The 16,945-nt window shown below is 42.4% G+C and overlaps 45 non-coding genes across 45 annotated transcripts; all 45 read right to left on the bottom strand.

The window, feature by feature from the left end:
- Window positions 1-429: 429 nt before the first annotated feature.
- On the bottom strand, window positions 430-512 carry Trnal-uaa (transfer RNA leucine (anticodon UAA)). Its single transcript has one exon. It is a non-coding gene; the product is annotated as a tRNA-Leu (tRNA).
- An 880-nt stretch (window positions 513-1,392) lies between these two features.
- Trnal-uaa (transfer RNA leucine (anticodon UAA)) lies at window positions 1,393-1,475 on the bottom strand. Its single transcript has one exon. It is a non-coding gene; the product is annotated as a tRNA-Leu (tRNA).
- Window positions 1,476-1,875: 400 nt separating this feature from the next.
- On the bottom strand, window positions 1,876-1,958 carry Trnal-uaa (transfer RNA leucine (anticodon UAA)). Its single transcript has one exon. It is a non-coding gene; the product is annotated as a tRNA-Leu (tRNA).
- A 111-nt stretch (window positions 1,959-2,069) lies between these two features.
- Trnas-gcu (transfer RNA serine (anticodon GCU)) lies at window positions 2,070-2,151 on the bottom strand. Its single transcript has one exon. It is a non-coding gene; the product is annotated as a tRNA-Ser (tRNA).
- Window positions 2,152-2,552: 401 nt separating this feature from the next.
- Trnas-gcu (transfer RNA serine (anticodon GCU)) lies at window positions 2,553-2,634 on the bottom strand. The gene has a single exon. It is a non-coding gene; the product is annotated as a tRNA-Ser (tRNA).
- A 692-nt stretch (window positions 2,635-3,326) lies between these two features.
- Trnal-uaa (transfer RNA leucine (anticodon UAA)) lies at window positions 3,327-3,409 on the bottom strand. Its single transcript has one exon. It is a non-coding gene; the product is annotated as a tRNA-Leu (tRNA).
- Window positions 3,410-3,809: 400 nt separating this feature from the next.
- Trnai-uau (transfer RNA isoleucine (anticodon UAU)) lies at window positions 3,810-3,892 on the bottom strand. The gene has a single exon. It is a non-coding gene; the product is annotated as a tRNA-Ile (tRNA).
- A 111-nt stretch (window positions 3,893-4,003) lies between these two features.
- Trnas-gcu (transfer RNA serine (anticodon GCU)) lies at window positions 4,004-4,085 on the bottom strand. Its single transcript has one exon. It is a non-coding gene; the product is annotated as a tRNA-Ser (tRNA).
- Window positions 4,086-4,774: 689 nt separating this feature from the next.
- On the bottom strand, window positions 4,775-4,857 carry Trnal-uaa (transfer RNA leucine (anticodon UAA)). Its single transcript has one exon. It is a non-coding gene; the product is annotated as a tRNA-Leu (tRNA).
- A 112-nt stretch (window positions 4,858-4,969) lies between these two features.
- Trnas-gcu (transfer RNA serine (anticodon GCU)) lies at window positions 4,970-5,051 on the bottom strand. Its single transcript has one exon. It is a non-coding gene; the product is annotated as a tRNA-Ser (tRNA).
- A 206-nt stretch (window positions 5,052-5,257) lies between these two features.
- Window positions 5,258-5,340, bottom strand: Trnal-uaa (transfer RNA leucine (anticodon UAA)). The gene has a single exon. It is a non-coding gene; the product is annotated as a tRNA-Leu (tRNA).
- A 594-nt stretch (window positions 5,341-5,934) lies between these two features.
- Trnas-gcu (transfer RNA serine (anticodon GCU)) lies at window positions 5,935-6,016 on the bottom strand. Its single transcript has one exon. It is a non-coding gene; the product is annotated as a tRNA-Ser (tRNA).
- Window positions 6,017-6,224: 208 nt separating this feature from the next.
- Trnal-uaa (transfer RNA leucine (anticodon UAA)) lies at window positions 6,225-6,307 on the bottom strand. Its single transcript has one exon. It is a non-coding gene; the product is annotated as a tRNA-Leu (tRNA).
- Window positions 6,308-6,706: 399 nt separating this feature from the next.
- Trnai-uau (transfer RNA isoleucine (anticodon UAU)) lies at window positions 6,707-6,789 on the bottom strand. Its single transcript has one exon. It is a non-coding gene; the product is annotated as a tRNA-Ile (tRNA).
- A 112-nt stretch (window positions 6,790-6,901) lies between these two features.
- Window positions 6,902-6,983, bottom strand: Trnas-gcu (transfer RNA serine (anticodon GCU)). The gene has a single exon. It is a non-coding gene; the product is annotated as a tRNA-Ser (tRNA).
- Window positions 6,984-7,191: 208 nt separating this feature from the next.
- On the bottom strand, window positions 7,192-7,274 carry Trnal-uaa (transfer RNA leucine (anticodon UAA)). The gene has a single exon. It is a non-coding gene; the product is annotated as a tRNA-Leu (tRNA).
- Window positions 7,275-7,674: 400 nt separating this feature from the next.
- Trnal-uaa (transfer RNA leucine (anticodon UAA)) lies at window positions 7,675-7,757 on the bottom strand. The gene has a single exon. It is a non-coding gene; the product is annotated as a tRNA-Leu (tRNA).
- A 111-nt stretch (window positions 7,758-7,868) lies between these two features.
- Window positions 7,869-7,950, bottom strand: Trnas-gcu (transfer RNA serine (anticodon GCU)). The gene has a single exon. It is a non-coding gene; the product is annotated as a tRNA-Ser (tRNA).
- Window positions 7,951-8,158: 208 nt separating this feature from the next.
- On the bottom strand, window positions 8,159-8,241 carry Trnal-uaa (transfer RNA leucine (anticodon UAA)). Its single transcript has one exon. It is a non-coding gene; the product is annotated as a tRNA-Leu (tRNA).
- Window positions 8,242-8,352: 111 nt separating this feature from the next.
- Window positions 8,353-8,434, bottom strand: Trnas-gcu (transfer RNA serine (anticodon GCU)). Its single transcript has one exon. It is a non-coding gene; the product is annotated as a tRNA-Ser (tRNA).
- A 402-nt stretch (window positions 8,435-8,836) lies between these two features.
- On the bottom strand, window positions 8,837-8,918 carry Trnas-gcu (transfer RNA serine (anticodon GCU)). The gene has a single exon. It is a non-coding gene; the product is annotated as a tRNA-Ser (tRNA).
- A 208-nt stretch (window positions 8,919-9,126) lies between these two features.
- Window positions 9,127-9,209, bottom strand: Trnal-uaa (transfer RNA leucine (anticodon UAA)). The gene has a single exon. It is a non-coding gene; the product is annotated as a tRNA-Leu (tRNA).
- A 111-nt stretch (window positions 9,210-9,320) lies between these two features.
- Trnas-gcu (transfer RNA serine (anticodon GCU)) lies at window positions 9,321-9,402 on the bottom strand. The gene has a single exon. It is a non-coding gene; the product is annotated as a tRNA-Ser (tRNA).
- A 208-nt stretch (window positions 9,403-9,610) lies between these two features.
- Trnal-uaa (transfer RNA leucine (anticodon UAA)) lies at window positions 9,611-9,693 on the bottom strand. The gene has a single exon. It is a non-coding gene; the product is annotated as a tRNA-Leu (tRNA).
- A 111-nt stretch (window positions 9,694-9,804) lies between these two features.
- Trnas-gcu (transfer RNA serine (anticodon GCU)) lies at window positions 9,805-9,886 on the bottom strand. Its single transcript has one exon. It is a non-coding gene; the product is annotated as a tRNA-Ser (tRNA).
- Window positions 9,887-10,094: 208 nt separating this feature from the next.
- Trnal-uaa (transfer RNA leucine (anticodon UAA)) lies at window positions 10,095-10,177 on the bottom strand. Its single transcript has one exon. It is a non-coding gene; the product is annotated as a tRNA-Leu (tRNA).
- Window positions 10,178-10,288: 111 nt separating this feature from the next.
- On the bottom strand, window positions 10,289-10,370 carry Trnas-gcu (transfer RNA serine (anticodon GCU)). Its single transcript has one exon. It is a non-coding gene; the product is annotated as a tRNA-Ser (tRNA).
- Window positions 10,371-10,772: 402 nt separating this feature from the next.
- Window positions 10,773-10,854, bottom strand: Trnas-gcu (transfer RNA serine (anticodon GCU)). The gene has a single exon. It is a non-coding gene; the product is annotated as a tRNA-Ser (tRNA).
- Window positions 10,855-11,062: 208 nt separating this feature from the next.
- Window positions 11,063-11,145, bottom strand: Trnal-uaa (transfer RNA leucine (anticodon UAA)). Its single transcript has one exon. It is a non-coding gene; the product is annotated as a tRNA-Leu (tRNA).
- Window positions 11,146-11,256: 111 nt separating this feature from the next.
- Window positions 11,257-11,338, bottom strand: Trnas-gcu (transfer RNA serine (anticodon GCU)). Its single transcript has one exon. It is a non-coding gene; the product is annotated as a tRNA-Ser (tRNA).
- Window positions 11,339-11,546: 208 nt separating this feature from the next.
- Window positions 11,547-11,629, bottom strand: Trnal-uaa (transfer RNA leucine (anticodon UAA)). The gene has a single exon. It is a non-coding gene; the product is annotated as a tRNA-Leu (tRNA).
- Window positions 11,630-11,740: 111 nt separating this feature from the next.
- On the bottom strand, window positions 11,741-11,822 carry Trnas-gcu (transfer RNA serine (anticodon GCU)). The gene has a single exon. It is a non-coding gene; the product is annotated as a tRNA-Ser (tRNA).
- A 402-nt stretch (window positions 11,823-12,224) lies between these two features.
- Trnas-gcu (transfer RNA serine (anticodon GCU)) lies at window positions 12,225-12,306 on the bottom strand. Its single transcript has one exon. It is a non-coding gene; the product is annotated as a tRNA-Ser (tRNA).
- A 403-nt stretch (window positions 12,307-12,709) lies between these two features.
- Window positions 12,710-12,791, bottom strand: Trnas-gcu (transfer RNA serine (anticodon GCU)). Its single transcript has one exon. It is a non-coding gene; the product is annotated as a tRNA-Ser (tRNA).
- A 402-nt stretch (window positions 12,792-13,193) lies between these two features.
- On the bottom strand, window positions 13,194-13,275 carry Trnas-gcu (transfer RNA serine (anticodon GCU)). Its single transcript has one exon. It is a non-coding gene; the product is annotated as a tRNA-Ser (tRNA).
- A 208-nt stretch (window positions 13,276-13,483) lies between these two features.
- Window positions 13,484-13,566, bottom strand: Trnal-uaa (transfer RNA leucine (anticodon UAA)). The gene has a single exon. It is a non-coding gene; the product is annotated as a tRNA-Leu (tRNA).
- A 594-nt stretch (window positions 13,567-14,160) lies between these two features.
- Trnas-gcu (transfer RNA serine (anticodon GCU)) lies at window positions 14,161-14,242 on the bottom strand. The gene has a single exon. It is a non-coding gene; the product is annotated as a tRNA-Ser (tRNA).
- Window positions 14,243-14,448: 206 nt separating this feature from the next.
- On the bottom strand, window positions 14,449-14,531 carry Trnal-uaa (transfer RNA leucine (anticodon UAA)). The gene has a single exon. It is a non-coding gene; the product is annotated as a tRNA-Leu (tRNA).
- A 399-nt stretch (window positions 14,532-14,930) lies between these two features.
- Window positions 14,931-15,013, bottom strand: Trnal-uaa (transfer RNA leucine (anticodon UAA)). The gene has a single exon. It is a non-coding gene; the product is annotated as a tRNA-Leu (tRNA).
- A 111-nt stretch (window positions 15,014-15,124) lies between these two features.
- On the bottom strand, window positions 15,125-15,206 carry Trnas-gcu (transfer RNA serine (anticodon GCU)). The gene has a single exon. It is a non-coding gene; the product is annotated as a tRNA-Ser (tRNA).
- A 403-nt stretch (window positions 15,207-15,609) lies between these two features.
- Window positions 15,610-15,691, bottom strand: Trnas-gcu (transfer RNA serine (anticodon GCU)). Its single transcript has one exon. It is a non-coding gene; the product is annotated as a tRNA-Ser (tRNA).
- A 208-nt stretch (window positions 15,692-15,899) lies between these two features.
- Trnai-uau (transfer RNA isoleucine (anticodon UAU)) lies at window positions 15,900-15,982 on the bottom strand. Its single transcript has one exon. It is a non-coding gene; the product is annotated as a tRNA-Ile (tRNA).
- Window positions 15,983-16,093: 111 nt separating this feature from the next.
- On the bottom strand, window positions 16,094-16,175 carry Trnas-gcu (transfer RNA serine (anticodon GCU)). The gene has a single exon. It is a non-coding gene; the product is annotated as a tRNA-Ser (tRNA).
- A 208-nt stretch (window positions 16,176-16,383) lies between these two features.
- Trnal-uaa (transfer RNA leucine (anticodon UAA)) lies at window positions 16,384-16,466 on the bottom strand. Its single transcript has one exon. It is a non-coding gene; the product is annotated as a tRNA-Leu (tRNA).
- Window positions 16,467-16,577: 111 nt separating this feature from the next.
- Trnas-gcu (transfer RNA serine (anticodon GCU)) lies at window positions 16,578-16,659 on the bottom strand. Its single transcript has one exon. It is a non-coding gene; the product is annotated as a tRNA-Ser (tRNA).
- Between the last annotated feature and the right edge of the window lie 286 nt (window positions 16,660-16,945).

Below are 16,945 nucleotides of genomic sequence, written 5' to 3'. Positions count from 1 at the left end.
CCAACGCCTTAACCACTCGGCCAACCCAGTGACGATTAAGGGCAATTTGATGGCCCAATGATAATACGAAATCCAATCACGAATTCTCAAAACTTAACATAGGGCCAGATTAAACAACCAAAAAAAGTACCAAAGATGACACGACGAGGCTGGGATTCGAACCAACGCGTGCAGAGCACAATGGATTAGCAGTCCATCGCCTCAACCACTCGGCCACCTCATCCGGACGAAAGTCCATTTTCGAATTAAAGCAATGTGTTTGATGTACGAAATACTCCACTTGAAAATAAATCTTGTCATTCAGCAGAAATTTGACAAACATCTCTGTACAAAATGTAAGATAAATGTACAATTTCGTCGGTTTTCCACTCGAGCACACATCAGATCGATAGCACTCATGCAGAACATGCAACAAAAATAACAACAATTTACTGGGTGTGGGGTTCGAACCCACGCGGACAACTGTCCATTGGAACTTAAGTCCAACGCCTTAACCACTCGGCCAACCCAGTGACGATCAAGGGCAATTTGATTGCCCAATGATAATACGAAATCCAATCACGAATTCTCAAAACTTAACATAGGGCAAGATTAAACAACCAAAATGAGTATCAAAGATGATACGACGCGGATGGGACTCGAACCCACGCGGGCAGAGCACAATGGGTTAGCAGTCCATCGCCTTAACACTCGGCAACTTTGACCCGACGAAGGCCAATTTTCGAATTAAAGCAATGTGTTTGATGTACGAAATACTCCACTTGAAAATAAATGTTGTCATTCAGCAGAAATTTGACAAACAATTCAGTACAAAATGTAAGATAAATGTACAATTTCGTCAGTTTTCCACTCGAGCACACATCAGATCGATAGCACTCATGCAGAACATGCAACAAAAATAACAACAATTTACTGGGTGTGGTGTTCGAACCCACGCGGACAACTGTCCATTGGAACTTAAGTCCAACGCCTTAACCACTCGGCCAACCCAGTGACGATTAAGGGCAATTTGATGGCCCAATGATAATACGAAATCCAATCACGAATTCTCAAAACTTAACATAGGGCAAGATTAAACAACCAAAAAAAGTACCAAAGATGACACGACGAGGCTGGGATTCGAACCAACGCGTGCAGAGCACAATGGATTAGCAGTCCATCGCCTCAACCACTCGGCCACCTCATCCGGACGAAAGTCCATTTTCGAATTAAAGCAATGTGTTTGATGTACGAAATACTCCACTTGAAAATAAATCTTGTCATTCAGCAGAAATTTGACAAACATCTCTGTACAAAATGTAAGATAAATGTACAATTTCGTCGGTTTTCCACTCGAGCACACATCAGATCGATAGCACTCATGCAGAACATGCAACAAAAATAACAACAATTTACTGGGTGTGGGGTTCGAACCCACGCGGACAACTGTCCATTGGAACTTAAGTCCAACGCCTTAACCACTCGGCCAACCCAGTGACGATCAAGGGCAATTTGATTGCCCAATGATAATACGAAATCCAATCACGAATTCTCAAAACTTAACATAGGGCAAGATTAAACAACCAAAATGAGTACCAAAGATGATACGACGCGGATGGGACTCGAACCCACGCGGGCAGAGCACAATGGGTTAGCAGTCCATCGCCTTAACACTCGGCAACTTTGACCCGACGAAGGCCAATTTTCCAATTAAAGCAATGTGTTTGATGTACGAAATACTCCACTTGAAAATAAATGTTGTCATTCAGCAGAAATTTGACAAACATCTCTGTACAAAATGAAATACAAATGTACAATTTCGTCAGTCTTTTCCACTCGAGCACACATCAGATCGATAGCAGTCGTGCAGAATATGCAACGAAAATAACAACAGTTTACTTGGTGTGGGGTTCGAACCCACGCGGACAACTGTCCATTGGAACTTAAGTCCAACGCCTTAACCACTCGGCCAACCCAGTGACGATTAAGGACAATTTGATGGCCCAATGATAATACGAAATCCAATCACGAATTCTCAAAACTTAACATAGGGCAAGATTAAACAACCAAAAAGAGTACCAAAGATGATACGACGAGGATGGGATTCGAACCCACGCGTGCAGAGCACAATGGATTAGCAGTCCATCGCCTCAACCACTCGGCCACCTCATCCGGACGAAAGTCCATTTTCGAATGAAAGCAATTTTTTGATGTACGAAATACTCCACTTGAAAATAAATGTTGTCATTGAGCAGAAATTTGACAAACATCTCTGTACAAAATGTAAGATAAATGTACAATTTCGTCAGTCTTTTCCACTCGAGCACACATCAGATCGACATCAGTCGTGCAAAATATGCAACGAAAATAACAACAGTTTACTTGGTGTGGGGTTGGAACGCAGGCGGACAACTGTCCATTGGAACTTAAGTCCAACGCCTTAACCACTCGGCCAACCCAGTGACGATTAAGGGCAATTTGATGGCCCAATGATAATCCGAAATCCAATCACGAATTCTCAAAACTTAACATAGTGCAAGATTTAACAACCAAAAAGAGTACCAAAGATGACACGACGAGGATGGGATTCGAACCCACGCGTGCAGAGCACAATGGATTAGCAGTCCATCGCCTTAACCACTCGGCCACCTCGTCCAGACGAAGGCCAATTTTCCAATTCAAGCAGTGTGTTTGATGTACGAAATACTCCACTTGAAAATAAATGTTGTCATTCAGCAGAAATTTGACAAACATCTCTGTACAAAATGAAATACAAATGTACAATTTCGTCAGTCTTTTCCACTCGAGCACACATCAGATCGATAGCAGTCGTGCAGAATATGCAACGAAAATAACAACAGTTTACTTGGTGTGGGGTTCGAACCCACGCGGACAACTGTCCATTGGAACTTAAGTCAAACGCCTTAACCACTCGGCCAACCCAGTGACTATCAAGGGCAATTTGATTGCCAAATGATAATACGAAATCCAATCACGAACTCTTAAAACTTAACATAGGGCCAGATTAAACAACCAAAAAGAGTACCAAAGATGATACGTCGAGGATGGGATTCGAACCCACGCGTGCAGAGCACAATGGATTAGCAGTCCATCGCCTTAACCACTCGGTCACCTCGTCCGGACGAAGGTCCATTTTCGAATTAAAGCAATGTGTTTGATGTACGAAATACTCCACTTGAAAATAAATCTTGTCATTCAGCAGAAATTTGACAAACATCTCTGTACAAAATGTAAGATAAATGTACAATTTCGTCAGTCTTTTCCACTCGAGCACACATCAGATCGATAGCAGTGGTGCAGAATATGCAACGAAAATAACAACATTTTACTGGGTGTGGGGTTCGAACCCACGCGGACAACTGTCCATTGGAACTTAAGTCCAACGCCTTAACCACTCGGCCAACCCAGTGACGATCAAGGGCAGTTTGATTACCACATGATCATGCGAAATCCAATCACGAACTCTTAAAACTTAACATAGGGCCAGATTAAACAACCAAAAAGAGTACCAAAGTTGATACGACGAGGATGGGATTCGAACCCACGCGTGCAGAGCACAATGGATTAGCAGTCCATCGCCTTAACACTCGGCAACTTTGACCCGACGAAGGCCAATTTTCCAATTAAAGCAATGTGTTTGATGTACGAAATACTCCACTTGAAAATAAATCTTGTCATTAAGCAGAAGTTTGACAAACATCTCAGTACAAAATGAAATACAAATGTACAATTTAGTCACTCTTTTCCACTCGAGCACACATCAGATCGATAGCAGTCGTGCAGAATATGCAACGGAAATAAGGACAATTTACTGGGTGTGGGGTTCGAACCCACGCGGACAACTGTCCATTGGAACATAAGTCCAACGCCTTAACCACTCGGCCAACCCAGTGACGATCAAGGGCAATTTGATTGCCCAATGATAATACGAAATCCAATCACGAATTCTCAAAACTTAACATAGGGCAAGAATTAAACAACCAAAAAAGTGCCAAAGATGATACGACGAGGATGGGATTCGAACCCACGCGTGCAGAGCACAATGGATTAGCAGTCCATCGCCTTAACCACTCGGCCACCTCGTCCAGACGAAGGCCAATTTTCCAATAAAAGCAGTGTGTTTGATGTACGAACTACTCCACTTGAAAATAAATGTTGTCATTCAGCAGAAATTTGACAAACATCTCTGTACAAAATGTAAGATAAATGTACAATTTCGTCAGTTTTCCACTCGAGCACACATCAGATCGATAGCACTCATGCAGAACATGCAACAAAAATAACAACAATTTACTGGGTGTGGGGTTCGAACCCAGGCGGACAACTGTCCATTGGAACTAAAGTCCAACGCCTTAACCACTCGGCCAACCCAGTGACTATCAAGGGCAATTTGATTGTCAAATGATAATACGAAATCCAATCACGAACTCTTAAAACTTAACATAGGGCCAGATTAAACAACCAAAAAGAGTACCAAAGATGATACGACGAGGATGGGACTCGAACCCACGCGTGCAGAGCGCAATGGATTAGCAGTGCATCGCCTTAACACTCGGCAGCTTTGACCCGACGAAGGCCAATTTTCCAATTAAAGCAATGTGTTTGATGTACGAAACACTCCACTTACAAATAAATCTTGTCATTCAGCAGAAGTTTGACAAACATCTCAGTACAAAATCAAATACAAATGTACAATTTCGTCAGTCTTTTCCACTCGAGCACACATCAGATCGATAGCAGTGGTGCAGAATATGCAACGAAAATAACAACATTTTACTGGGTGTGGGGTTCGAACCCACGCGGACAACTGTCCATTGGAACTTAAGTCCAACGCCTTAACCACTCGGCCAACCCAGTGACGATCAAGGGCAATTTGATGGCCTAATGATAATACGAAATCCAATCACGAAATCTCAAAACTTAACATAGGACAAGAATTAAACAACCAAAAAGAGTACCAAAGATGATACGACGCGGATGGGATTCGAACCCACGCGTGCAGAGCACAATGGATTAGCAGTCCATCGCCTTAACCACTCGGCCACCTCGTCCAGACAAAGGCCAATTTTCCAATTAAAGCAGTGTGTTTGATGTACGAAATACTCCACTTGAAAATAAATGTTGTCATTCAGCAGAAATTTGAGAAACTTCTCTGTACAAAATGTAAGATAAATGTACAATTTCGTCAGTTTTCCACTCGAGCACACATCAGATCGATAGCACTCATGCAGAACATGCAACAAAAATAACAACAATTTACTGGGTGTGGGGTTCGAACCCACGCGGACAACTGTCCATTGGAACTTAAGTCCAACGCCTTAACCACTCGGCCAACCCAGTGACTATCAAGGGCAATTTGATTGTCAAATGATAATACGAAATCCAATCACGAACTCTTAAAACTTAACATAGGGCCAGATTAAACAACCAAAAAGAGTACCAAAGATGATACGACGAGGATGGGACTCGAACCCACGCGTGCAGAGCGCAATGGATTAGCAGTGCATCGCCTTAACACTCGGCAAATTTGACCCGACGAAGGCCAATTTTCCAATTAAAGCAATGTGTTTGATGTACGAAACACTCCACTTACAAATAAATCTTGTCATTCAGCAGAAGTTTGACAAACATCTCAGTACAAAATGAAATACAAATGTACAATTTCGTCAGTCTTTTCCACTCGAGCACACATCAGATCGATAGCAGTGGTACAGAATATGCAACGAAAATAACAACATTTTACTGGGTGTGGGGTTCGAACGCAGGCAGACAAATGTCCATTGGAACTTAAGTCCAACACCTTAACCACTCGGCCAACCCAGTGACGATTAAGGGCAATTTGATGGCCCAATGATAATACGAAATCCAATCACGAATTCTCAAAACTTAACATAGTGCAAGATTTAACAACCAAAAAGAGTACCAAAGATGACACGACGAGGATGGGATTCGAACCCACGCGTGCAGAGCACAATGGATTAGCAGTCCATCGCCTTAACCACTCGGCCACCTCGTCCAGACGAAGGCCAATTTTCCAATTAAAGCAATGTGTTTGATGTACGAAATACTCCACTTACAAATAAATCTTGTCATTCAGCAGAAGTTTGACAAACATCTCAGTACAAAATCAAATACAAATGTACAATTTCGTCAGTCTTTTCCACTCGAGCACACATCAGATCAATAGCACTCATGCAGAACATGCAACAAAAATAACAACAATTTACTGGGTGTGGGGTTCGAACCCACGTGGACAACTGTCCATTGGAACTTAAGTCCAACGCCTTAACCACTCGGCCAACCCAGTGACTATCAAGGGCAATTTGATTGTCAAATGATAATACGAAATCCAATCACGAACTCTTAAAACTTAACATAGGGCCAGATTAAACAACCAAAAAGAGTATCAAAGATGATACGACGAGGATGGGACTCGAACCCACGCGTGCAGAGCGCAATGGATTAGCAGTGCATCGCCTTAACACTCGGCAAATTTGACCCGACGAAGGCCAATTTTCCAATTAAAGCAATGTGTTTGATGTACGAAATACTCCACTTACAAATAAATCTTGTCATTCAGCAGAAGTTTCACAAACATCTCAGTACAAAATGAAATACAAATGTACAATTTCGTCAGTTTTTCCACTCGAGCACACATCAGATCGATAGCAGTCGTGCAGAATATGCAACGTAAATAACAACAATTTACTTGGTGTGGGGTTCGAACGCAGGCGGACAACTGTCCATTGGAACATAAGTCCAACGCCTTAACCACTCGGCCAACCCAGTGACGATCAAGGGCAATTTGATGGCCCAATGATAATACGAAATCCAATCACGAATTCTCAAAACTTAACATAGGGCAAGAATTAAACAACCAAAAAAAGTACCAAAGATGATACGACGCGGATGGGATTCGAACCCACGCGTGCAGAGCACAATAGATTAGCAGTCCATCGCCTTAACCACTCGGCCACCTCGTCCAGACGAAGGCCAATTTTCCAATTAAAGCAATGTGTTTGATGTACGAAATACTCCACTTACAAATAAATCTTGTCATTCAGCAGAAGTTTGACAAACATCTCAGTACAAAATGAAATACAAATGTACAATTTCGTCAGTCTTTTCCACTCGAGCACACATCAGATCGATAGCACTCATGCAGAACATGCAACAAAAATAACAACAATTTACTGGGTGTGGGGTTCGAACCCACGCGGACAACTGTCCATTGGAACTTAAGTCCAACGCCTTAACCACTCGGCCAACCCAGTGACTATCAAGGGCAATTTGATTGTCAAATGATAATACGAAATCCAATCACGAACTCTTAAAACTTAACATAGGGCCAGATTAAACAACCAAAAAGAGTACCAAATATGATACGTCGAGGATGGGATTCGAACCCACGCGTGCAGAGCGCAATGGATTAGCAGTGCATCGCCTTAACACTCGGCAAATTTGACCCGACGAAGGCCAATTTTCCACTTAAAGCAATGTGTTTGATGTACGAAATACTCCACTTACAAATAAATCTTGTCATTCAGCAGAAGTTTGACAAACATCTCAGTACAAAATGAAATACAAATGTACAATTTCGTCAGTCTTTTCCACTCGAGCACACATCAGATCGATAGCAGTGGTGCAGAATATGCAACGAAAATAACAACATTTTACTGGGTGTGGGGTTCGAACCCACGCGGACAACTGTCCATTGGAACTTAAGTCCAACGCCTTAACCACTCGGCCAACCCAGTGACTAACAAGGGCAATTTGATTGTCAAATGATAATACGAAATCCAATCACGAACTCTTAAAACTTAACATAGGGCCAGATTAAACAACCAAAAAGAGTACCAAAGATGATACGACGAGGATGGGATTCGAACCCACGCGTGCAGAGCACAATGGATTAGCAGTCCATCGCCTTAACCACTCGGCCACCTCGTTCGGACGAAGGTCCATTTTCGAATTAAAGCAATGTGTTTGATGTACGAAATACTCCACTTGAAAATAAATGTTGTCATTCAGCAGAAGTTTGACAAACATCTCAGTACAAAATGAAATACAAATGTACAATTTCGTCAGTCTTTTCCACTCGAGCACACATCAGATCGATAGCAGTGGTGCAGAATATGCAACGAAAATAATAACATTTTACTGGGTGTGGGGTTCGAACCCACGCGGACAACTGTCCATTGGAACTTAAGTCCAACGCCTTAACCACTCGGCCAACCCAGTGACGATTAAGGGCAATTTGATTGCCCAATGATAATACGAAATCCAATCACGAATTCTCAAAACTTAACATAGTGCAAGATTTAACAACCAAAAAGAGTACAAAAGATGACACGACGAGGATGGGATTCGAACCCAGGCGTGCAGAGCACAATGGATTAGCAGTCCATCGCCTTAACCACTCGGCCACCTCGTCCAGACGAAGGCCAATTTTCCAATTAAAGCAATGTGTTTGATGTACGAAATACTCCACTTACAAATAAATCTTGTCATTCAGCAGAAGTTTCACAAACATCTCAGTACAAAATGAAATACAAATGTACAATTTCGTCAGTCTTTTCCACTCGAGCAAACATCAGATCGATAGCAGTGGTGCAGAATATGCAACGAAAATAACAACATTTTACTGGTTGTGGGGTTCGAACGCAGGCAGACAACTGTCCATTGGAAGTTAAGTCCAACACCTTAACCACTCGGCCAACCCAGTGACGATCAAGGGCAATTTGATGGCCTAATGATAATACGAAATCCAATCACGAATTCTCAAAACTTAACATAGGGCAAGAATTAAACAACGAAAAAAATGCCAAAGATGATACGACGAGGATGGGATTCGAACCCACGCGTGCAGAGCACAATGGATTAGCAGTCCATCGCCTTAACCACTCGGCCACCTCGTCCAGACGAAGGCCAATTTTCCAATTAAAGCAGTGTGTTTGATGTACGAAATACTCCGCTTGAAAATAAATGTTGTCATTCAGCAGAAATTTGACAAACATCTCTGTACAAAATGAAATACAAATGTACAATTTCGTCAGTCTTTTCCACTCGAGCACACATCAGATCGATAGCAGTCGTGCAGAATATGCAACGAAAATAACAACAGTTTACTTGGTGTGGGGTTCGAACCCACGCGGACAACTGTCCATTGGAACTTAAGTCCAACGCCTTAACCACTCGGCCAACCCAGTGACGATCAAGGGCAATTTGATTGTCAAATGATAATACGAAATCCAATCACGAACTCTTAAAACTTAACATAGGGCCAGATTAAACAACCAAAAAGAGTACCAAAGATGATACGACGAGGATGGGATTCGAACCCACGCGTGCAGAGCACAATGGATTAGCAGTCCATCGCCTTAACCACTCGGCCACCTCGTTCGGACGAAGGTCCATTTTCGAATTAAAGCAATGTGTTTGATGTACGAAATACTCCACTTGAAAATAAATGTTGTCATTCAGCAGAAGTTTGACAAACATCTCAGTACAAAATGAAATACAAATGTACAATTTCGTCAGTCTTTTCCACTCGAGCACACATCAGATCGATAGCAGTGGTGCAGAATATGCAACGAAAATAACAACATTTTACTGGGTGTGGGGTTCGAACCCACGCGGACAACTGTCCATTGGAACTTAAGTCCAACGCCTTAACCACTCGGCCAACCCAGTGACTAACAAGGGCAATTTGATTGTCAAATGATAATACGAAATCCAATCACGAACTCTTAAAACTTAACATAGGGCCAGATTAAACAACCAAAAAGAGTACCAAAGATGATACGACGAGGATGGGATTCGAACCCACGCGTGCAGAGCACAATGGATTAGCAGTCCATCGCCTTAACCACTCGGCCACCTCGTTCGGACGAAGGTCCATTTTCGAATTAAAGCAATGTGTTTGATGTACGAAATACTCCACTTGAAAATAAATGTTGTCATTCAGCAGAAGTTTGACAAACATCTCAGTACAAAATGAAATACAAATGTACAATTTCGTCAGTCTTTTCCACTCGAGCACACATCAGATCGATAGCAGTGGTGCAGAATATGCAACGAAAATAATAACATTTTACTGGGTGTGGGGTTCGAACCCACGCGGACAACTGTCCATTGGAACTTAAGTCCAACGCCTTAACCACTCGGCCAACCCAGTGACGATTAAGGGCAATTTGATTGCCCAATGATAATACGAAATCCAATCACGAATCCTCAAAACTTAACATAGTGCAAGATTTAACAACCAAAAAGAGTACAAAAGATGACACGACGAGGATGGGATTCGAACCCAGGCGTGCAGAGCACAATGGATTAGCAGTCCATCGCCTTAACCACTCGGCCACCTCGTCCAGACGAAGGCCAATTTTCCAATTAAAGCAATGTGTTTGATGTACGAAATACTCCACTTACAAATAAATCTTGTCATTCAGCAGAAGTTTCACAAACATCTCAGTACAAAATGAAATACAAATGTACAATTTCGTCAGTCTTTTCCACTCGAGCAAACATCAGATCGATAGCAGTGGTGCAGAATATGCAACGAAAATAACAACATTTTACTGGTTGTGGGGTTCGAACGCAGGCAGACAACTGTCCATTGGAAGTTAAGTCCAACACCTTAACCACTCGGCCAACCCAGTGACGATCAAGGGCAATTTGATGGCCTAATGATAATACGAAATCCAATCACGAATTCTCAAAACTTAACATAGGGCAAGAATTAAACAACGAAAAAAATGCCAAAGATGATACGACGAGGATGGGATTCGAACCCACGCGTGCAGAGCACAATGGATTAGCAGTCCATCGCCTTAACCACTCGGCCACCTCGTCCAGACGAAGGCCAATTTTCCAATTAAAGCAGTGTGTTTGATGTACGAAATACTCCGCTTGAAAATAAATGTTGTCATTCAGCAGAAATTTGACAAACATCTCTGTACAAAATGAAATACAAATGTACAATTTCGTCAGTCTTTTCCACTCGAGCACACATCAGATCGATAGCAGTCGTGCAGAATATGCAACGAAAATAACAACAGTTTACTTGGTGTGGGGTTCGAACCCACGCGGACAACTGTCCATTGGAACTTAAGTCCAACGCCTTAACCACTCGGCCAACCCAGTGACGATCAAGGGCAATTTGATTGTCAAATGATAATACGAAATCCAATCACGAACTCTTAAAACTTAACATAGGGCCAGATTAAACAACCAAAAAGAGTACCAAAGATGATACGACGAGGATGGGATTCGAACCCACGCGTGCAGAGCACAATGGATTAGCAGTCCATCGCCTTAACCACTCGGCCACCTCGTTCGGACGAAGGTCCATTTTCGAATTAAAGCAATGTGTTTGATGTACGAAATACTCCACTTGAAAATAAATGTTGTCATTCAGCAGAAGTTTGACAAACATCTCAGTACAAAATGAAATACAAATGTACAATTTCGTCAGTCTTTTCCACTCGAGCACACATCAGATCGATAGCAGTGGTGCAGAATATGCAACGAAAATAACAACATTTTACTGGGTGTGGGGTTCGAACCCACGCGGACAACTGTCCATTGGAACTTAAGTCCAACGCCTTAACCACTCGGCCAACCCAGTGACGATTAAGGGCAATTTGATTGCCCAATGATAATACAAAATCCAATCACGAATTCTCAAAACTTAACATAGTGCAAGATTTAACAACCAAAAAGAGTACAAAAGATGACACGACGAGGATGGGATTCGAACCCAGGCGTGCAGAGCACAATGGATTAGCAGTCCATCGCCTTAACCACTCGGCCACCTCGTCCAGACGAAGGCCAATTTTCCAATTAAAGCAGTGTGTTTGATGTACGAAATACTCCGCTTGAAAATAAATGTTGTCATTCAGCAGAAATTTGACAAACATCTCTGTACAAAATGAAATACAAATGTACAATTTCGTCAGTCTTTTCCACTCGAGCACACATCAGATCGATAGCAGTCGTGCAGAATATGCAACGAAAATAACAACAGTTTACTTGGTGTGGGGTTCGAACCCACGCGGAGAACTGTCCATTGGAACTTAAGTCAAACGCCTTAACCACTCGGCCAACCCAGTGACGATTAAGGGCAATTTGATTGCCCAATGATAATACGAAATCCAATCACGAACTCTTAAAACTTAACATAGGGCCAGATTAAACAACCAAAAAGAGTACCAAAGATGATACGACGAGGATGGGATTCGAACCCACGCGTGCAGAGCACAATGGATTAGCAGTCCATCGCCTTAACCACTCGGCCACCTCGTCCGGACGAAGGTGCATTTTCGAATTAAAGCAATGTGTTTGATGTACGAAATACTACACTTGAAAATAAATGTTGTCATTCAGCAGAAATTTGACAAACATCTCTGTACAAAATGTAAGATAAATGTACAATTTCGTCAGTCTTTTCCACTCGAGCACACATCAGATCGATAGCAGTGGTGCAGAATATGCTACGAAAATAACAACATTTTACTGGGTGTGGGGTTCGAACCTACGCGGACAACTGTCCATTGGAACTTAAGTCCAACGCCTTAACCACTCGGCCAACCCAGTGACGATCAAGGGCAATTTGATGGCCTAATGATAATACGAAATCCAATCACGAAATCTCAAAACTTAACATAGGGCAAGAATTAAACAACCAAAAAGAGTACCAAAGATGATACGACGCGGATGGGATTCGAACCCACGCGTGCAGAGCACAATGGATTAGCAGTCCATCGCCTTAACCACTCGGCCACCTCGTCCAGACAAAGGCCAATTTTCCAATTAAAGCAATGTGTTTGATGTACGAAATACTCCACTTACAAATAAATCTTGTCATTCAGCAGAAGTTTGACAAACATCTCAGTACAAATTGAAATACAAATGTACAATTTCGTCAGTCTTTTCCACTCGAGCACACATCAGATCGATAGCAGTGGTGCAGAATATGCAACGAAAATAACAACATTTTACTGGGTGTGGGGTTCGAACGCAGGCAGACAAATGTCCATTGGAACTTAAGTCCAACACCTTAACCACTCGGCTAACCCAGTGACGATTAAGGGCAATTTGATGGCCCAATGATAATACGAAATCCAATCACGAATTCTCAAAACTTAACATAGTGCAAGATTTAACAACCAAAAAGAGTACCAAAGATGACACGACGGGGATGGGATTCGAACCCACGCGTGCAGAGCACAATGGGTTAGCAGTCCATCGCCTTAACCACTCGGCCACCTCGTCCAGACGAAGGCCAATTTTCCAATTAAAGCAATGTGTTTGATGTACGAAATACTCCACTTACAAATAAATCTTGTCATTCAGCAGAAGTTTGACAAACATCTCAGTACAAAATGAAATACAAATGTACAATTTCGTCAGTCTTTTCCACTCGAGCACACATCAGATCGATAGCACTCATGCAGAACATGCAACAAAAATAACAACAATTTACTGGGTGTGGGGTTCGAACCCACGCGGACAACTGTCCATTGGAACTTAAGTCCAACGCCTTAACCACTCGGCCAACCCAGTGACTATCAAGGGCAATTTGATTGTCAAATGATAATACGAAATCCAATCACGAACTCTTAAAACTTAACATAGGGCCAGATTAAACAACCAAAAAGAGTACCAAAGATGATACGACGAGGATGGGACTGGAACCCACGCGTGCAGAGCGCAATGGATTAGCAGTGCATCGCCTTAACACTCGGCAACTTTGACCCGACGAAGGCCAATTTTCCAATTAAAGCAATGTGTTTGATGTACGAAATACTCCACTTACAAATAAATCTTGTCATTCAGCAGAAGTTTGACAAACATCTCAGTACAAAATGAAATACAAATGTACAATTTCGTCAGTCTTTTCCACTCGAGCACACATCAGATCGATAGCAGTGGTGCAGAATATGCAACGAAAATAACAACATTTTACTGGGTGTGGGTTTCGAACGCAGGCAGACAACTGTCCATTGGAACTTAAGTCCAACACCTTAACCACTCGGCCAACCCAGTGACGATTAAGGGCAATTTGATGGCCCAATGATAATACGAAATCCAATCACGAATTCTCAAAACTTAACATAGTGCAAGATTTAACAACCAAAAAGAGTATCAAAGATGACACGACGAGGATGGGATTCGAACCCACGCGTGCAGAGCACAATGGATTAGCAGTCCATCGCCTTAACCACTCGGCCACCTCGTCCATACGAAGGCCAATTTTCCAATTCAAGCAGTGTGTTTGATGTACGAAATACTCCACTTGAAAATAAATGTTGTCATTCAGCAGAAATTTGGCAAACATCTCTGTACAAAATGTAAGATAAATGTACAATTTCGTCAGTTTTCCACTCGAGCACACATCAGATCGATAGCACTCATGCAGAACATGCAACAAAAATAACAACAATTTACTGGGTGTGGGGTTCGAACCCACGCGGACAACTGTCCATCGGAACTTAAGTCCAACACCTTAACCACTCGGCCAACCCAGTGACTATCAAGTGCAATTTGATTGTCAAATGATAATACGAAATCCAATCACGAACTCTTAAAACTTAACATAGGGCCAGATTAAACAACCAAAAAGAGTACCAAAGATGATACGACGAGGATGGGACTCGAACCCACGCGTGCAGAGCGCAATGGATTAGCAGTGCATCGCCTTAACACTCGGCAACTTTGACCCGACGAAGGCAGTTTTCCAATTAAAGCAATGTGTTTGATGTACGAAATACTCCACTTACAAATAAATCTTGTCATTCAGCAGAAGTTTGACAAACATCTCAGTACAAAATGAAATACAAATGTACAATTTCGTCAGTCTTTTCCACTCGAGCACACATCAGATCGATAGCAGTGGTGCAGAATATGCAACGAAAATAACAACATTTTACTGGGTGTGGGGTTCGAACCCACGCGGACAACTGTCCATTGGAACTTAAGTCCAACGCCTTAACCACTCGGCCAACCCAGTGACGATTAAGGGCAATTTGATTGCCCAATGATAATACGAAATCCAATCACGAATTCTCAAAACTTAACATAGTGCAAGATTAAACAACCAAAAAGAGTACCAAAGATGATACGACGAGGATGGGATTCGAACCCACGCGTGCAGAGCACAATGGATTAGCAGTCCATCGCCTTAACCACTCGGCCACCTCGTCCGGACGAAGTTCCATTTTCGAATTAAAGCAATGTGTTTGATGTACGAAATTCTTCCACTTGAAAATAAATGTTGTCATTCAGCAGAAATTTGACAAACATCTCTGTACAAACTGTAAGATAAATGTACAATTTCGTCAGTCTTTTCCACTCGAGCACACATCAGATCGATAGCAGTGGTGCAGAATATGCAACGAAAATAACAACATTTTACTGGGTGTGGGGTTCGAACCTACGCGGACAACTGTCCATTGGAACTTAAGTCCAACGCCTTAACCACTCGGCCAACCCAGTGACGATCAAGGGCAATTTGATTACCACATGATAATACGAAATCCAATCACGAACTCTTAAAACTTAACATAGGGCCAGATTAAACAACCAAAAAGAGTACCAAAGTTGATACGACGAGGATGGGATTCGAACCCACGCGTGCAGAGCACAATGGATTAGCAGTCCATCGCCTTAACCACTCGGCCACCTCGTCCAGACGTAGGCCAATTTTCCAATTCAAGCAGTGTGTTTGATGTACGAAATACTCCACTTGAAAATAAATCTTGTCATTAAGCAGAAGTTTGACAAACATCTCAGTACAAAATGAAATACAAATGTACAATTTCGTCAGTCTTTTCCACTCGAGCACACATCAGATCGATAGCAGTGGTGCAGAATATGCAACGGAAATAAGGACAATTTACTGGGTGTGGGGTTCGAACCCACGCGGACAACTGTCCATTGGAAGATAAGTCCAACGCCTTAACCACTCGGCCAACCCAGTGACGATCAAGGGCAATTTGATGGCCTAATGATAATACGAAATCCAATCACGAATTCTCAAAACTTAACATAGGGCAAGAATTAAACAACCAAAAAAGTGCCAAAGATGATACGACGAGGATGGGATTCGAACCCACGCGTGCAGAGCACAATGGATTAGCAGTCCATCGCCTTAACCACTCGGCCACCTCGTCCAGACGAAGGCCAATTTTCCAATTCAAGCAGTGTGTTTGATGTACGAAATACTCCGCTTGAAAATAAATCTTGTCATTCAGCAGAAATTTGACAAACATCTCAGTACAAAATGAAATACAAATGTACAATTTCGTCATGCCTTTCCACTTGAGCACACATCAGATCGATAGCAGTCGTGCAGAATATGCAACGAAAATAACAACAGTTCACTAGGTGTGGGGTTCGAACCCACGCGGACAACTGTCCATTGGAACTTAAGTCCAACGCCTTAACCACTCGGCCAACCCAGTGACTATCAAGGGCAATTTGATTGTCAAATGATAATACGAAATCCAATCACGAACTCTTAAAACTTAACATAGGGCCAGATTAAACAACCAAAAAGAGTACCAAAGATGATACGACGAGGATGGGATTCGAACCCACGCGTGCAGAGCACAATGGATTAGCAGTCCATCGCCTTAACCACTCGGCCACCTCGTTCGGACGAAGGTCCATTTTCGAATTAAAGCAATGTGTTTGATGTACGAAATACTCCACTTGAAAATAAATGTTGTCATTCAGCAGAAGTTTGACAAACATCTCAGTACAAAATGAAATACAAATGTACAATTTCGTCAGTCTTTTCCACTCGAGCACACATCAGATCGATAGCAGTGGTGCAGAATATGCAACGAAAATAACAACATTTTACTGGGTGTGGGGTTCGAACCTACGCGGACAACTGTCCATTGGAACTTAAGTCCAACGCCTTAACCACTCGGCCAAC

Source organism: Phallusia mammillata, chromosome 4, assembly GCF_965637545.1.
Source record: "Phallusia mammillata chromosome 4, kaPhaMamm4.hap1.1, whole genome shotgun sequence".
In the NCBI taxonomy this organism is placed as follows: domain Eukaryota; kingdom Metazoa; phylum Chordata; class Ascidiacea; order Phlebobranchia; family Ascidiidae; genus Phallusia; species Phallusia mammillata.
The sequence above is the reverse complement of the archived record's forward strand: the minus strand, read 5'-3'. Positions and strand labels throughout refer to the sequence as shown.